Here is a 7,486-nt window from a genome sequence, read left to right on the forward strand (position 1 = left end):
GAATTACTGTACATAGTATCATATACTAAATTTTTTTTATTATTTTAAAACTTGATGCACTTAGTAATTTTGAAATTCATAAATATTTTATTAAACATTATTCATATACATCATACTTGAAATTCAAATACATAGGGAATAAAACTTAACATTATTTATTCACATGAGTACTTAATAAACCAATATATTAAACTTTTTTATCATTGATCAAATGACTAATATTTTCTTCAGGATCCTCAAAGAAATCAAATACTTCAAAATGAGTGGTGTAATTTTTAGCAACATCTTTTGAAATAAAATTCGTCTCCTTTCCTTTGTCATCCTTTTTCAATTATGCTTGATAAAGATTAACTAGGTACATTGGGATACAATAGGTATGCGACCAATGGCCCTTTCTATTACAACGAAAATATTTATTTTCTGATGATTTATTTTGCCCATTATTTCTTTTGTTATCCCACTTCTGGTGAGATCCTTTCTTGTGAAATAATTTTTCTTCCTTCCATAATTTTTTTTATTACCAAAACCTTGCCATTTACCTTTTTTGGGGTTATAATTTACCGCATTTACTTTAGAAAATGGAGCGACGCCAGCTGGACGCGCTTCATGATTTGTTAGAAGCAATTCATTATTACGCTCAGCAACAATAGGGCAAGAAATTAGCTCAAGATATTTTTTAAATTTTTTTCTCGATACTACTACTGCAGGAGCACATTTGAGGCATGGAAGGTTGAGAAAGTTTTCTCTAACATGTCATTATCAGTTATCTTTTTCCCACATAATTTCATTCGTGAGGTAATTCAGAACATTGCTGAATTGTATTCATTTATGGATTTAAAATCCTGAAGATGTAAGTTCATCCACTCATATCGGACTTGAAGAAGTATCACTATCTTTTGATGATTATACCTTTCTTCAAGGTTTTTCCACAGATCTGCAAGATCTTTTAGTATGAGATATTCATTTTTCAATCCTTCGTCAAGATGATAACGAAGGAAGATCATGGCTTTGGCTTTATCCTTCTGGGATGCATTATTTTCAGCCTTAATGGTATCTCCAAGATCCATTGAATCATGATGAATTTTAGCATCTAATATCCATTATAAGTAGTTGTTTCCAGATATATCAAGAGCATTAAATTCAAGATGAGAGAGCTTCGACATAATGAAAATTTATTATCTGAGTCTTCCTAAATTTTGATTAGAGTCTCGTGCTGATAATGTGTTGTAAAATAAATAAATAAGGAAGAGAAAATAAAATAAAGAAGTGTAAACAGAAGACTCTAGTATTAATATTCACCAATACTATTATCTCACTATAATAGAAGCGATTCATATATTTACTAATATTATATATATTGTAACTTAAATCCACAAAGAGATAGAGAAAAGAGAGAGTTTATATAGTATATAAAGAGAGAGAGAGAGAGAGAGAGAGAGAGAGAGAGAGAGAGAGAGAGAGAGAGAGAGAGAGGAATGTTTGTTATTGTTGTGTGCATTCCCTCACATTATACCCCTATTTATACATGCATAGAGTCCTCATTTTCAACCTTCATTAAATATAAATTCTCTTGGTAATATGAGCATTCTACCATGAAAAAATTGAGTCGTCCAAATATTAATGGGCATCTACCTCATGCATCCTTATCACAATAAATATCGTTTTTTTCTTATTATTGGCCAGCCTTTTTTTAGTTGCCCCTATTTTTTTCAATCCCGTCCAATAGCCCACCTCACAAAAATTTCTTTTCTGGAGAACAATTTTCATATTTGCCATTACAATTAATATTTGTCGTTTACCACACTCCTCCTTTAGTACATTGTTCTATGAGTTACCATACATGCCACATATTGTAAGGTTATTTGTTAGTCAGCATAGTTATTTTTAGCCATCCAAAACTATGCCACCAAAAATTAAATATTTGCAGTGAATCAAAAGCAAAGGAAAGCCATGGTAGAGTGGTGTACATAGCAAATAGAGAAGTGATGGAAACAAAGAGGATAATGTTTACCTGTAGTAGCAATAGGACCCATACGAAGCCACCTATAGCGGGAAGTGGCGTGGAGGACCCACAACCACTGGGACAACAACGGAGGAGGAACGGGAACGGTTCACCAGGTCTTGGAGATGCAAAATGGCAGATATAGAACCAGAGTTGGAACTTCCAACCTGCAACAGCGAGAAGACGATTAGCGACGTCTGGTCGCAGCTCTAGACGGCTGATGAGCGGATAATTTATATGCTTTTTGACATTGTTTTTAGTATGTTTTCAGTAGGATCTAGTTACTTATAGGGATGTTTTCATTAGTTTTTATGTTAAATTCACATTTCTGGACTTTACTATGAGTTTTTGTGTTTTTCTGTGATTTCAGGTATTTTCTGGCTGAAATTGAGGGACTTGAGCAGAAATCAGATTCAGAGGTTGAAGAAGGACTGCTGATGCTGTTGGATTCTGACCTCCCTGCACTCAAAGTGGATTTTCTGGAGCTACAAAACTCGAAATGACGCGCTTCCAATTGCGTTGGAAAGTAGACATCCAGAGCTTTCCAGCAATATATAATAGTCCATACTTTGGCCAAGAATAGACGACGTAAACTGGCGTTCAACGCCGGCTTTCTGCCCAAATCTGGCGTCCAGCGCCAGAAAAGGAGCCAAAACCAGAGTTGAACGCCCAAACTGGCACAAAAGCTGGCGTTCAACTCCAAGAAGGACCTCTACACATGCAACACTCAAGTTCAGCCCAAGCACACACCAAGTGGGCCCCGGAAGTGGATTTATGCATCAATTACTTACTCATGTAAACCCTAGTGACTAGTTTATTATAAATAGGACATTTTACTAGTCTTTTTGACCATCTTTGGATTATAGTTTGATCTATTGATCACGTATGGGAGGCTGGCCACTCAGCCATGCCTACCCTCCATTCACTTATGTATTTTTAACGGTAGAATTTCTGCACTCCATTGATTAAGGTGTGGAGCTCTGCTGTTCCTCAAAGATTAATGCAAAGTACTACTGTTTTCTATTCAATTCATCTTGTTTCGCTTCTAAGATATTCATTCGTACTTCAATCTGAATGTGATGAACGTGACAATCATCATCATTCCCTATGAACGCGTGCCTGACAACCACTTCCATTCTACCTTCGACTGAATGAGTATCTCTTAGATCTCCTAACCAGAATCTTCGTGGTGTAAGCTAGAATGATGGCGGCATTCAAGAGAATCCGGAAAGTCTAAACCTTGTCTGTGGTATTCCGAGTAGGATTCAATGAATGAATGACTGTGATGAGCTCCAAACTCGCGATTGCAGGACGTTAGTGACAGACGCAAAAGGATAGTAAATCCTATTCCAGCATGATCGAGAACCGACAGATGAATAGCCGTGCCGTGACAGGGTGCGTTGACCATTTTCACTGAGAGGATAAGATGAAGCCATTGACAAGGGTGATGCCTCCAGACGATTAGCCGTGTCGTGACAGGGCATTGGATCATTTTCCCGAGAGATGACCGAAAGTAGCCATTGACAGTGGTGATGTATCACATAAAGCCAGCCATGGAAAGGAGTAAGACTGATTGGATGAAGATAGCAGGAAAGCAGAGGTTCAGAGGAACGAAAGCATCTCCATTCGCTTATCTGAAATTCCTACCAATGAATTACATAAGTATTTCTATCCCTATTTTATTATATTAAATTCGAAAACACCATTATCAATTTATATCTGCCTAACTAAGATTTGCAAGGTGACCATAGCTTGCTTCATACCAACAATCTCCGTGGGATTCGACCCTTACTCACGTAAGGTATTACTTGGACGACCCAATGCACTTGCTGGTTAGTTACACGGAGTTGTGAACCATGGTCTTGGCATCAAGTTTTTTAGCGCCATTTCCAGGGAAAGGAAGAGCAATGAATTTTACATAATTAAAATGTAATCACGATTCCACGTACCAAGTTTTTGGCGCCGTTGCCGGGGATTGTTTGAGTATGGACAACTGACGGTTCATCCTGTTGCTCAGATTAGGTAATTTTCTTTTTGTTTTCTTCTCAAAAATTTTTCAAAAATATTTCAAAATTTTCTCACCTGTTTTCGAAAAAAAAAACTTTTAGATTCAAAATTTTAAGAATGAATTCTAGTGTTTCATGAAGCATGTGAAGCCTGGCTGGCTGTAAAGCCATGTCTAAATTCGTTTGGACTGAGGCTTCCAACCATCAGCTGTTATACGACTGTAGGGTATGTCAGGCATGTCATGTCTGATCTACATGCTAAAGCTTGGCTGGCCATTGGCCATGTCTAGTGTTTTGGACCGGAGTTTTCATTGAAAGCTTGGCTGGCTAGTGAGCCATGTCTAATTCCTGGACTGAAGCTTTAGACTAACATGGCAAGATTCCTGGAATTCATGTTAAAAATTTTGGAATCCTTATTTTTTATTTTTCATATAATTTTCGAAAAAAATCCAAAAAAAAAATTAGAAAATCAAAAAAATCAAAAACATTTTTTGTGTTTCTTGTTTGAGTCATGAGTCATGTCATAAGTTTGGTGTCATTTGCATGTGCATCTTGCATTTTTCGAAAATTTCATGCATTCATAGTGTTCTTCATGATCTTCAAGTTGTTCTTGGTAAGTCTTCTTGTTTGATCTTGATGATTTTTTGTTTTGTGTTGTATGGTGTTTTTCATATGCATTCTTGAATTCTTAGTGCGTAAGCATTAAAGAATTCTAAGTTTGGTGTCTTGCATGTTTTCTTTGCATTAAAAATTTTTCAAAATTGTGTCTATGATGTTCATCTTGACATTCAAAGTTCTTGGTGTTCATCTTGACATTCATAGCATTCTTGCATGCATTCATTGTTTTGATCTAAAAATTTCATGCATTGCATCATTTTCATGTTCTTCTCTCTCCTCATTAAAAATTCAAAAATAAAAAAAATATATATATCTTTCCCTTTTTCTCTCTCATAAATTCGAAAATTTGAGTTGACTTTTTCAAAAATTAAAAAAAAAAATCTAGGTGTTTTCATGAGTCAAATCAAATTTTCAATTTGAAAATCCTATCTTTTCAAAAATCTTTTTCCAAAAATCAAATCTTTTTCAAAATTCTTAGTTATTTTCGAAAATTCCAAAAATATTTTTCAAAAATCTTTTTCTTATTTTTATATCAAATTTTCGAAAATAACATAATCAATTAATGTTTTGATTCAAAAATTTGAAGTTTGTTACTTGCTTGTTAAGAAAGATTCAAACTTTAAGTTCTAGAATCATATCTTGTGATTTCTTATGAATCAAGTCATTAATTGAGATTTTAAAAATCAAATCTTTTTCAAAACTAATTTCTAAAATATCTTCTTATCTTACCTTTTTCAAAAAGTTGGTTTCAAAATATCTTTTCTAACCTCCTAACTTCTTATCTTTTCAAAATTTGTTTCAACTAACTAACTAACTTTTTGTTTGTTTCTTAACTTTTTCAAAACTACCTAACTAACTCTCTCTCTCTCTAATTTTCGAAAATATCTTCCCTCTTTTTCAAAAATTTCTTTTTAATTAACTAATTATTCTTATTTTTATTTTTGATTTTAAAAATTTTCAAAAAATACTAACATTTTTCAAAAATATTTTTCGAAAATTCTCCCTCTCCCATCTTATTCTATTTATTTATTCATTTACTAACATCTCATCTCACATCTCAACCCTCCTCACAGTTGTGTTTCTTCCATTACATTACATTCTTTGTCTCCCCCTCTTCTTCTACTCACACAGGGATCCTATACTGTGGTATAAAGGATCTCTATTATTATTATTATTTTTCTGTGCCCTCTTCTTTGTCATATGAGCAGGAGCAAGGATAAGAACATTCTTATGGAAGCAGATCCAGAACCTGAAAGGACTCTAAAAAGGAAACTAAGAGAAGCTAAAATACAACAATCCAGAGATAACCTTTCAGAAATTTTCGAACAGGAAGAGGAGATGGCAGCCGAAAATAATAATAATGTAAGGAAGATGCTTGGTGACTTTACTGCACCTAATTCCAATTTACATGGAAGAAGCATCTCCATTCCTGCCATTGGAGCAAACAACTTTGAGCTGAAACCTCAATTAGTTTCTCTGATGCAGCAGAACTACAAATTTCATGGACTTCCATCTGAAGATCCTTTTCAGTTCTTAACTGAATTCTTGCAGATATGTGATACTGTTAAGACTAATGGAGTAGATCCTGAAGTCTACAGGCTCATGCTTTTCCCTTTTGCTGTAAGAGACAGAGCTAGATTATGGTTGGATTCTCAACCCAAAGACAGCCTGAACTCTTGGGATAAGATGGTCACGACTTTCTTAGCCAAGTACTTTCCTCCTCAAAAGTTGAGCAAGCTTAGAGCTGATGTTCAAACCTTCAGACAGAAAGAAGGTGAATCCCTCTATGAAGCTTGGGAAAGATACAAACAGTTGACCAAAAAGTGTCCTTCTGACATGCTTTCAGAATGGACCATCCTGGATATATTCTATGATGGTTTATCTGAGCTATCAAAGATGTCACTGGACACTTCTGCAGGTGGATCCATTCACCTAAAGAAAACGCCTGCAGAAGCTCAAGAACTCATTGACATGGTTGCTAATAACCAGTTCATGTACACTTCTGAAAGGAATCCTGTGAGTAATGGGACGCCTATGAAGAAGGGAGTTCTTGAAGTTGATACTCTGAATGCCATATTGGCTCAGAATAAAATATTGACTCAGCAAGTCAATATGATCTCTCAGAGTCTGCATGGAATGCAAGCTGTATCCAACAGTACTCAAGAGGCATCTTCTGAAGAAGAAGCTTATGATCCTGAAAACCCTGCAATAGCAGAGGTAAATTATTTAGGTGAACCTTATGGAAACACCTATAACTCATCATGGAGAAATTATCCAAATTTTTCATGGAAGGATCAAAAGCCTCAACAAGGCTTTAATAATGGTGGAAGAAACAGTTTTAGCAAGAATAAACCTTTTCCATCATCCACTCAGCAACAGACAGAGAACTCTGAACAAAATACTTCTAATTTGGCAAACTTAGTCTCTGATCTATCTAAGGCTACTGTAAGTTTCATGAATGAAACAAGATATTCCATTAGAAATTTGGAAGCACAAGTGGGCCAGCTGAGTAAAAGGATCACTGAAATCCCTCCCAGTACTCTCCCAAGCAATACAGAAGAGAACCCAAAAGGAGAGTTCAAGGCCATTGACATAAGCACCATGGCCGAACCTACAAGGGGAGTGGAGGACGTGAATCCCAAGGAGGAAGACCTCCTGGGACGTCCAGTGATCAATAAGGAGCTTCCCTCTGAGGAACAAAAGGACTCTGAGGCTCATCTAGAGACCATAGAGATTCCATTGAACCTCCTTATGCCCTTCATGAGCTCTGATGAGTATTCCTCTTCTGAAGAGAATGAGGATGTTACTGAAGAGCAAACTGCCAAGTTTCTTGGTGCAATCATGAAGCTGAATGCCAAAT

The 7,486-nt window shown here is 35.7% G+C and overlaps 1 non-coding gene across 1 annotated transcript; it reads right to left on the minus strand.

Moving 5' to 3' along the window:
- Positions 1-6,360: 6,360 nt before the first annotated feature.
- LOC112738786 (small nucleolar RNA R71) lies at positions 6,361-6,468 on the minus strand. The gene has a single exon (XR_003169735.1). It is a non-coding gene; the product is annotated as a small nucleolar RNA R71 (small nucleolar RNA).
- Between the last annotated feature and the right edge of the window lie 1,018 nt (positions 6,469-7,486).

Source organism: Arachis hypogaea, chromosome 13, assembly GCF_003086295.3.
Source record: "Arachis hypogaea cultivar Tifrunner chromosome 13, arahy.Tifrunner.gnm2.J5K5, whole genome shotgun sequence".
In the NCBI taxonomy this organism is placed as follows: domain Eukaryota; kingdom Viridiplantae; phylum Streptophyta; class Magnoliopsida; order Fabales; family Fabaceae; genus Arachis; species Arachis hypogaea.